The sequence below is a fragment of the Platalea leucorodia genome, assembly GCF_965183815.1.
Source record: "Platalea leucorodia genome assembly, chromosome: 5".
In the NCBI taxonomy this organism is placed as follows: Eukaryota; Metazoa; Chordata; class Aves; order Pelecaniformes; family Threskiornithidae; genus Platalea; species Platalea leucorodia.
The window spans coordinates 88340077-88351733 of NC_138827.1; positions in this window are offsets into that span (position 1 = coordinate 88340077).

Genomic DNA, 11657 nt, shown 5'->3' on the forward strand with positions numbered 1-11657 from the left:
TAGAAGGAGCAGGCATAGAGGCTGTGGCCACGAAAGACCACGAGCACCCAGCTTAGTTCTTCTGTGTTGTTACAGGCTACACTAAATTCTAATAATCGACCTCAATGATTCTACGTGCCAGTGTTTTTACCCTTAAGGCTGCTGTATTATACCCACTATTCTATAAAGATACAAGAAAATTCTTCTATGGCTGGCTGTAAAACAAGAAGCTACCTTCATTGCAAAAGTCAACATCTGAAGTCTTTGTTTTAAAATTTCCAGTCTATGTATTTAAAATGTGTGGAGAATGTTTCAATCCTTTCTAATCCAAAATATCATGCTTTTTATTTTGAAATATTTGAAAAATGGCTCAATTATTTTCACATAGAATAATCATTTTGTGAAAGTCAATATTTTTTTCAGAAAGTATTTAGTTTTCTGAGAAGAAATCCATTTTGGACTAAATTTACTTTTTAAAAAGCTGGGATTATCTCAGCTCTCTAGTGAAACAGAATCATATCCACAATAACTCCTTAATAAAGATAACACGTTTGGCTTAATGTAATGTACATGTGTTATGTATCAATACAGGGTATGGGAGAATACTAGGAGATTTCTGCAAATACATTTGAACATCAGGGAACTATCTTCATGGAATTTGTGCTTCTGCTCCTTCTCTGTTGGTATAGATGGTGATACCCCTCTGCCTCGTAAAGAGCTTCAGTTCCCCCAACTCCAAAGCTGTACAGTACACTGAATATCAGGAAAGTCTGATAAGTTCAAGAACTCTTTCAGCAAAGTCATCTTCTCCACCTTTACTTCCACCAAAGCCAACAAGAGAGCTATCAATTTAAGTAATTGATAGTAATCAATTTAAGCTGAGGCATTTTCTATTTTGGGGCTGGTAGCATATCTCTGGTTTCAGCCAGGGAAGGAAGTGCTTCAAGTGTTTTATCACAGCCAGCTCTTGTGATTTACTTGGCATAACTGGAAGAAGGAAATTGTGTAAATATGGGCTAAAGCTTATTCTTGGGAAATGCATTTTTCACAAACTTTGGATTTTTAACTTACATTTTTGGTTTTCACTTGTATGCTGTCATTTTCTCTATTTGTAGCATGAGAATAATATCACACTAATTCTGTGATCCTTGACAGAAGAGTTCCTGTCCGTGTGCTAAATGTACTCAGAGGTGAACCTGGAGGCTCAGGGTAAGAATGCTTCAGCATACCTTTCTTTCCCTCCCTGGTTTTGGCTTATGCTGAGGGTCCTCATGGCCTTAGCATAATTTGGTCACCCTGGGAAGATGCTCTCAATTAAGGATTGGCTTTTATGGCTGAATAACACAGCAACCTGAATCTATTCAGAGAATAGGATGGAAACTCTTGTCTTCTCACAATTTTGCCCTTCCATCCCTTGACCTTATGCTGGGACTTACAGCATCCACAGTTGACAGGATGGTTTGCAATTACCCTATAAAGAACTTGTGTCTCCCTCCACTTTCTTTTACGTACTGTCGCCATTTACTGAATAGCTGGTAGTTAACCTAATTTTTAAAATCTATTTTATGGTAATACCCCAGGGCTATGTTTTTATTTATGGTTTCTTTGCACTAGCTATTGTAGATACTGGTAGCTGAAAGAGACACTGTCATGGAGAGCTTACAAGCTCTAGGTAGCACAAGCGGAGAACTGAGATCCAGGGAAATCAAGTGATTTGCCCAAGATCACATGCTAAGTTTGTGGCAGTGTTAATCTACCTAAGCTGATTATCTAAGGCATGTAGACACCAATGCATGTTCTGGTATATGTATCAGCCACAGGAATGCTAAACTGGAGAAGTTCATTAGGAAAAATAAAGGCGAGAGGGAGAAAAAAAGAAAGAAAGAAGGCATGCTTGGCACTACTTGAAGACTTGCAAGAAATTTCCACTTTCCCATTCTTTGAATACTTTGGAAGTACATAAACTCTTGGGATCTGCATTTTAAAATGTTGTTTCAAACTGGAATAACATCTGTTAAATGTAGCCAAGAAACATCTGGTTTTCTGTTCCTGGAACCCTGAGCTGAGGCGGCCGTTTTCCTGTCAGCTATGCTGTGGAGTGAAATTGGTTCAATAGGTCATTCTGTTCTCTCCATTTCTTAGTTCTCAGTTTGCTATTAAAAAGATGGCCAACAATGAGACTAAGCAGGAGGGGAAAGAAAATTCTGTGTAATGTACATATTAGCCTATGAAAAAAAAACATTTAGCTTCAGACTAAGCTAGATAACTGGTGAGAGCAGAGATATTAAGCATTAGAAAGAAGACCAGAGATTATATGGAACTGTAAGCCCCAACATGGTTTCTCTTTCACCAGTGGAAATAACAATCTGATACAAATCCCACTCAAAACAATGAAAATCTCACATTGGTGGTCACTGGGCTTTGGATTTGACCCTCTCTGGTATCACTGGTAGTTGGCCTGGTGGAAGCTGGTCACCAGTACACAGTATACTAATTGCAAGATTGTTGTTAACTATCATCTGAGCAGCTCTAGACAGTGCAGTAATTGGAGGGCTAAAAATGGTTGATGTGTTGTGTACACTGTCTCTTCAATAATCGCTCACTCCAGTGGAGTCAAACTGAGGACAGCTGGAAGGGAGAACCAGAAGAAGAGTTCAAAGGCCTCAAGCAGAGAAGACCATAAGCGTGTTGTGTAGGTTTTAGTTCTTACATTCCCAGCTCTCCGTGCTTTTACAATGCCTTGGACAAACAAATACATTCTTGACAACTGCTTAATTTTTTCCCTTCATCTTTTAAGAACAGGACCAAGACTCAGAAAGGCATTTAGATGCTTATGCTCCCCCTGAAATCATCAGGCATTAAAAGCATAAATAAGGTTGACAGCATGCACCATGATCTGATGTTTAATTACCAATGAAAATCTGTATCATTCAGTCAGTGGCATTAACATTGGGAGACTAGTAACACTGAGGTGGCAGAATCCTCTGTATGTATCCTTACTGAAAAATTGCAGCACCCTTGTTTGTCAGGACCGATCTCAAAAACAACTGGGAAAAGAAATACTGTGACCTTCTGCCATGAACATTTTGGTGAGGCAAAAAGACCACCCGAGTCCTGTTTCTTATACAGATGTAATTTGCCACCACTCACGTGACTTCAAGAGCAAAACTAATCTGAAGGAAGGGTTTCTCCAGTTTTTGCCTTATATGTGACCTTTCCCTTCCCAGTCCCTGAATTTAATATACCGAGGAAGTGAGTCCTAATCTGAGGAAGAGTTTCCAAAACAGAATTAGAGATGCAGCACTTTCTGTGGCAGGGTCTTGCAAAGTGCTGATGGTGTAAATTAACTAATGGGGGTCAGGTCTGTGTGCATAGAGGAAACTTGCTAAAGGCAGATAGGGTGCAGGAAGGGAAAAGGGAGTTGTACAGCTTGCAGGCAGTTGCAAGCAGCTTCCTGACGCTATTTACTTGGTGAAACATTTTGTTTCTTTCAGAGCAGTGTTTTACTTTGCTTTCACCAGTGTAAGTCAAATGTCTTTATTGGTATCGTGCCTGTTTTACATTGCCCAAGATTCACAGGCTGATACTGCAGTGAACGTTCCCCAGCTAGTCTGTAATTACCTAAATCCATGTAGTGGTATGGTCCACCCATAGCTCAACTAGACTACAGTCAAATATATGCTATCAATAAATAAGATCTAGTCTGATTGTCAAGAAAGACTGTGCCGTTTTACTTCATGAATAGCAAAAAAAGTCTGTAATAACATGTGTATGGAAAATCCTGTTGTCAATGAGTAGTTGGGAATGGAATGAGCCAGTTTACTCTGCGATGCATTGATTTGCAGCCTATTTTGCTCAATGCCATCTTCATCTGTTCTTTTCAGCCTTCTCTGATTGTTGTATTTGCCATATATACACTTTGTTCAAACACAATTAGGTTTGTTGTGTGTTTGGCACATCAGTGTTTGGAATTGCCAGTCACACCCAGTGGCATGATTCAAAGGACCGGCATTTATTACAGAAAAACCTTGCACGCTGTGAACACAAACATGTGTCTACACTGCTTGAGTTCCAACTTAGTCCCGCTGATTAATCATGGATTTTCTCATATCTGGAGCTTTATGTAGGAACGAGGGACATCTAGTGGCTCAATAGAATATAGCAAATGAAGATGTTTGCTTAAAAAGGTACATTGTTGTGCAAAGTAGACAATTCAGTGAAAATTAGACTAAATTAAAGACTTTCAGTGGTTGAAATGCAATTTGAATATATGAAATGACTTTAGCGAAGAGTCAAATACTCTGTGATGAATTTTATTTTTGTGTTTCTATCTTGTGAAAAGGTGAGCTGACTTTGAAACTTACACAGGTTAAAATGTATTTGCTACCTATTTTCAGGACGACATAACACCCTCTTTCATTAGGAGAAGCTGGGGTACAGGACAGATGGATAAGAAACAGGGACAAATCACACAATACAACCCTATACATTTTCTCTTCCCCCAAATGAACACTTTTATTTTACATACGACAATGGAGGATGTGATTAATTGGACCAGGTGAGAGCTGATAACTTACAATGACTAAGAATAACTGTGAAGAGCAGTTAAATGGAGAACTTTCCTTTCTCTGCAATGTTTCCTATTTTAATACTTAAATAATGAGTTTCTTTAACAAGTAACCCACTCTGAGTCATGTTTTCCTCTCTCTTCTTTATTCTTATCCTAACCAATAACTACATGGCATCCCAACAGCTTTTATTACAAAAGATGAGATGTGCATTGTAGGAGCAAAAATATCTGCATTGAATTGTAAGCTGTTTTTCTATTGTGAGCCTGTGTTAGTCCTGGGTTTGCCATTCTGTCTTTTTCTAGTCTGTACAGAAAGTCCAGGTAGACTATGTCAGTCTGTTATGCCGCTCAGACCAGGGGCAGTGCTTGACCTCTCCTGGAATAACTAAAATTGAGAGACCAACATCCAACAGTCAAGGGCTGTCATCTCTGAATGTCTCTCACTCCTATCCTAACCCCACAAAACAACTAATTCAATTTATGCAGATGGAGCTGGAGTATTTTGGCGGGAACATATGACTAAAGGAGGCAGCCTATAAATAAAAAGGGAGGCTTCTCTGCAAATGACAGCAAATCATTGCCAAATATTAAGACAAATAATCTGGAGAGAGCAGCAGGAGGCATTCTGTCTCACCTGAGATGCTGATAAAACCTGGAAGCCACAGGAGTGAGATCAGACTGAGAAAAGACAAATCACTTGTTATTTTGCAAAGACGTGTAACTCAGGAGGTTTTTTTAAGGGTAAGAAGTGATGATAAAGAAAATCATTTGCTAAACAAGTGGATTTTGTCTTCTTTTTCCCCTCTGAACAGGCTAAACAAGAAGCCTGTATGCCTTGGTGAAACTAAGAAAATAATGAATAAGCAAGTGAAGGGTTCTCCCATTCTGACACACCAGTTCCAGGTCAGTATCCTATGGTTCCAGGTCTGTATCCTATGCTAAGGTTCAGAGAGGGATTCTCAGACTATGTATATGCCATAAAACAATATAGGAACAGTTATTTAAACACTGCTCAGATTGCATTAGGAGCTTGGGACACAGAGATTGGGTCCAGTGGTTCAGGCTGATGTTATGGGGGGTTGAATTTACAGAGTTTATTGTTTCATCAAGGTACACTGGAAGCAGGGACTTTATTAAGGTCCTATCATTACTAAGTAGTGAACACACTGAGTATATGATAGCCCCTGGATCATTAAGATTAATGAAAGTATTTCTTTAGAGAGAGGTGTTAGCAGCCTTTATTTATGTGACAGAGCTTGAAGGTTTTAAACTCCTGAAGGTTTAGGTGCACTAGCCTGTACAGTTATATTGTTGAAGTCCCATTTATCTCCAGATTTGTTTCAATAATAGTTCATTGTAGAGAGGAGTTGCAATGAAGACGGCTTCCAAAGGATTTTTCTATTTGGACCTCTTGTGAAGGCTATATTTAGGATGTGAACACAGATATACTAAAACCCTATTGCTGACAACATTCAAACTGCATTTACCAGTATTGGGGAAAAATGAACTGAATTTGTTTTAGCTGGCAAATAATCAAGTCTCTTTCAGACACTTCTGGGAAAGAATGGCAAAGCCAAGGTACACCTGACCATATGAAGTACCCTGATGCAAGTGTGGTCAACTACCGCAATGAAGAAAAAGTGGGCTGGCATTTTAACGAATGTTTATTGAATGAGAAGGTAATGACTTCTTAAATCTCTACTTACCTTTGCTACTACAAGGTTCTGGTTACCACATTACCACTTTACTGATTAATAGCACAGTACAAAATGAATCTAAAGTTATACAAGCTTTAGACTGAATAATTTCCCTTGTGAAAAGATCTAGGAAAAATTAGCAGTCCTGTACTGACCCAAGATTAGGTAAAAAGAGCATGTGTTGAGGAAAAATTGGAGTGTGCCTTGCACAGATCATGAGTGGAAAGGGTAAATGGGAGAGCTGAGACTCGGCACCTGACATCCTTCAAGCGTAAGGTCTGTTACAGTGCTGGAAATCAGCCTAGGACTCCTCTGCTCTTACTTCTGTTGATGTTGGAGTGCCAACAGCAAAAAAGCTATGACTACTCAACTCAGGCTTTCACTCCCACTGCCCTAGTGCTTTGCCCCTGGCCTTATCAGGGATGGGTACATATATACTAACTAGTACAGGCAGACACAAATTTCCATTGACTAATCTTCCTCTGGCAAGGTGAGACATCATATAGAAAAGGTGGTTTCTGCTTGTTCTCAGTTCAGATTATAGAATCATAGAATCATTAAGGTTGGAAAGGACCTCTGAGATCATCGAGTCCAACCTGTTAACCTAACTGCCTGGTCTACCTCTAAACCATGTTCCTAAGCACCACATCCACACGTTTTTTGAATACTTCTAGGGACTGTGATTGGACCACTTCCCTGGGCAGTCTAGATCATAATCCAGTCAGAGCTCCAAAAAAGGCCAGGCCAGTAGCTCCAACACCTATGACCATCTCTGTTCTCCCATAGTACGGAGGGAAACTTGGAGAGATGTCTGTAGCTACAAGCTTTCTGCAGGGAAAGATCTTCCTTGGAAATTACTTTGAAAGAAGCTGGCAAGGATCCTGGTAAGAATTTAGGCTTTTCTATCCGTGTTTCTCCATCTGTCAAAACAAGGCATAATCCTTCCCCACTTCACAACGGTGTTGTGAGGACTCATCAGCTAACACGTTTGCATCGGTAAATGTGATTTCCTACTCTAAATCACCTAGACTTTAGTTCTTAGGAACACAAACTCATCTCACCCTTCTTAAAGATCTTTTCCCTGTTTTCACACATCCATATTCTTCTTTGCCTTCTGCTATTGCAAAACGTGATTGCTGCTAGTGTTGCTCTTGGACACCTGAGAGCAATTTTAACAGTCACACTGAATTTTCCTGAGCAATTAAATATTCAGCAAAGGAAAATAATTCTTCTCCAATTTCTGTTTTTCCTTTTTATTAGTGTTGGAAAATTATTTATACCTCAGTGCTCACTACTAAAATTTCTCATCACTGCTCCAGCTCCTTGGTATTGTCATGAAGAACAATCTTTGCATATATTTATAAAGCCTGTTTTAGTCCAGAGATCTCTGAGAATTAATTGTGACTGAAACTGGAGTTATATATAAACAAACTCCAGTATAAATATCACGTGTTGTCTATGTTTGTATGCTGCAGGACCTGTACCTCTTTCTACAAAAAGGCAACTTCCTCTGGAACAGAACAGTAGCAGATCAAAATATCTGCACTATCATCTTAAATGTGAAGTATACTATCCAACTGAAATTCCACAGGGAACCTCAGAAAGCAAAATGATCTGCAAGCTCGTGTAATCAACTTCATGCCAGAACTGGCAAGACATTTTTAGCTATGGCACACTGTTGAAGGTTTATTTAGGGATGTAAGAGGTACCCAAATCTGGAGGTGGTGACCATTTTAGTTATGGTCCTGCTGCCTTCTCATCATCCAAGTTATCCTCCCCCACACAACCTTGCCTGGCCTGTGAAACAGCCCTTTCTTTTCTCCCTCCCTGCCATGATCCCTTTTACTCCTGCTCACCACTCCTCTCTCTCTCTCCTATTGCCTTCTATAAAACTAAAATCTTGGATTTTCCTCATTTCCCTATATTATAGTTCCCTCTCACCTCTTTCCCAAGATCCAAACTACTTCTCCAGACAGGTTTACTACCAGATGCTGCACATTAACATGGGGAAACATCCCAGCCTTATATATGCACAGAGGAATGTGAGTTACATTTTGTATGGACTTCACAGTCAGGGTGGTCAAGCCCTTAAACAGGATGCCCAGTGAGGCTGGAATGTCCACCCTTGGAGATACTCACACCTGGACCAGGCAAGGCACTAAGCAACCTGACCTAACTTTGAAGATAGATAGTCTTATTTTGAGTGGGTAAAGGACCAGATGATCTCTAGTGATTCTTTCTAATCAAAATTATTTCATGATTCCATAATTTTAACTAAATCTTGAAGGAAAATAGGAAGAGGAAGCAACACACAAGAATCGAAGAGAAAGATAGTCTTCTGGCAAGAATAAAAAGGAATACAACAAAACAAACCAGAGCTGTGCACCATTAGTCTGCTTTTCATCTTGCTTGCACTGAAGTAATTCAGGATGAAATCAGATGGATGTTAAAATCAGTAGAGAACCAAGAAGAGAATCAACAGCAACATGCCTGTGGTTAGTCTAGGCTTGCTTCATCTGTCTGGACTCAAGGCCTGGTTACTAATGCGTGTGTTGTCTTCAGAATATCCTCAGATGGAATATTCCAAGATACCATCTGTTTTATTTCCTGCAGATTGAGATTAGGAGCATGATGCAGGCAGTGCCCCACCTCCTCAGAGCTTGGGCTGAGCAATGACCCGGGTGCTGCAGTCAGATGCATGCTGTAGAGTAACCTTGTTGGGAGGCCGGAGAGGAGCAGGAACAGACCAGAGGTACCCCTGCTCCCTTCATCGCAAGCAGCAGTTCCAGCTCCCTCATCCTCTGAATATTTAAGAGTATATCGTTTGCATTCCAGGGTGTGAATACATGAAATGTCCAAATCAAACGCGGAGCTGTGACAAGTCTATGTTGTTGTTGGACATCTCAAATCCAGGTGATCACCTATATAAGTTTTATAGTACTACTAACAATCAAGGCGAAAGCAGAGAAACAGAAATGTGAATGTAAACTGTATCCCAGTTTTTGAGAAGGGACTTCCCAAATTCCACAAAAGTGAATGTATTAGTGATCTTAATTCACACTCCTCAACCTCACAAACAACTTGAAATGTTACTACCCTTTACTACACAGAACAACTAAAGATGATTGATCCTTGATTCAGTTAAAAAATCCCTAGAATCTTTATGAAGAAAATGGTTCTGTGTTCCAGTTTATTTTACCACTACTGCTGGTTTATTTAGATGACACATGACCACTGGATAAACAAGCATTGATAATAGCAGCATCTGTTTAATAAATATTATATTATAAAGTATTGTTCTTCCACTATCCTCTTAAATAGAACAAGTTCCTGAAATTGAAAGTCCAGTAACAAAGGGCACAAACAGAACAAGAAATCTGGCAGCAAAATATTTCTGTTTAAACAATGGAGCTGCAAGAGCAACACCCTGTTGCACAGCTCAGTAGAAGGGTACTGACAAATACTGAAACATAAAATGCCCAATCACTAAACTGCTTTAATATGGTAAAGTTCAACAAAATCTAAGCCATTAAACCAAAAGCCAATACAGGAGCTTGAAAATTATAGTAAACTACAATATATCACTCATGGGTGGCCTTAATGCTGAATCTGGGATGAATTACATGAAAAAAATCACAGGAAATTCTGAACACAAAAAAGAAATCTGAAAGGCAAGAACAATGACTGCTATAAGAGAGAATTTAGCAATTCCAAGCACAACATAAAAATGTTGTGTGCTTGAAGGCTGTGCTAAATTTTCCTCTGAGAGTGTTTTATGGGACTATAACAGAAACAAAAATATCCTGAAAACTTCAGAGAAAAATGAGTGACTTATTAGACCAATTGATAAAGCTGGAAAGGACAGACAAGCTTCCAGGCATGCAGGTGCTTCTTTGGATCTGAAATGGAAACAGCAAACTTCAAAGCTAAATCCAGGTTAAGAACAATTGTGCTAAGTTAGGACATCTGCTTTGCTTCAAATGTTTATTAATTTCTTTTTTAAAGGCTGTAAATGATGAACTGGGAAATAAATTTATAATAATATAGCCCTGTAAATGGATTATTATTTCTAAAGCAGGGTTGCAATTAGAAAGGGATCTAGGGAGTAAAACTTACCCCAGCAAATCTGCAGAAAATCACATTGACTTTCCATGAGATTTACAAGCCTGTTTGCTTACATTGCTTTAGAAAATATTAAGTGGATTCCTAAGTCACTTAGGTGCTTTAGAAGATTTTTCTTTTGCTGAAAAAGGCAATAAACAAGTCAGGGTGCTGCCAAAAGGTGGATACACGTGGGTCCTTGTTGCTTACGCAAACCCAATTGTGGCTGCAGAGCCAGCTATGCTGGGGACTGGTGTATTTGCCTGAACAGACCTGGTAACAAGCTCAAAGCTTAAGATCTGACATAAGCACAGACAACAGACAACGCCAGGCAACACTAAGCAATGCTCTGAGGTGGCTCGGCTGTTATACATCTCTTAGGCTAGTCCTAGTAATGATGAAAATATTGTTTTCTAAATTTGTCGTTTGTATTTATTGGAACTTTTCACTGGAGAGGGTAGGGAAGGTGAAGCAGAAAAGTAATTCTCTGTTATTGGCCATTCAGGAATTTTTAAGCTGTTACTTTTTCAATCATCTACAACAGTTTCCTTGTTTTTAGAATGAGCACATGATATCATATCCTGAGCCCTTCCCTTTTCTTGCAGCTTTCTGAGGCACTAGGAGGAGTCCAGCTACAGTCATCGTGTGAATTGGACTGTAATACTGTAGTGGAGCTGCTTCTGCCATCATCCGCCTGCCTGCCTTACTCATACTCCTTAAGAAATTGCTGCTCTAGGACGAACGACCCTTTAAGCACAGTGAGTATCAGCTAAGAAAGCAAACAATCTATATCTAGCTTGTAAAGTTGTAACAGAGGAAGATCACTTCTCTATGTATTTACATGGGTATGCAGTTAGGGACACAAATACAAGTGAAAGGAGAACTCACTGTCATTTTCCATCACTGAAGTGAGAAGAGAAAGGAGATTCCTGGCCCAGCTGGGGTGAGAAAAGGGATAGCAGCAACGCGGGAGGCTCTCAGGGTGCAGAGACTGAATTAAAGGTGTGGGCTAGGTGTAGGAAAGGGCCAAGGCACACGTACTCCGCAAGGCAGCATACCCATTCACTGTGGACAGACAGGAAAAAACAGCTGCTAAAATGTATGCACAAGCGGCTATGTGTGAGCACATGGCGTTGTATTAATGCTGGATGACAAGCACCTCTTGTTTATTCTTAATCTTGCGTGACTTAATGACTGCAGTAGTACTAGCTAGTAATAAGCAAAATAAGAGAATAAAAGAACTAGTTTTCTGCACTATTCTCCACTCATCCCTAAAGCATACAGGGCAAGTAAACACTAACAGTGACTCA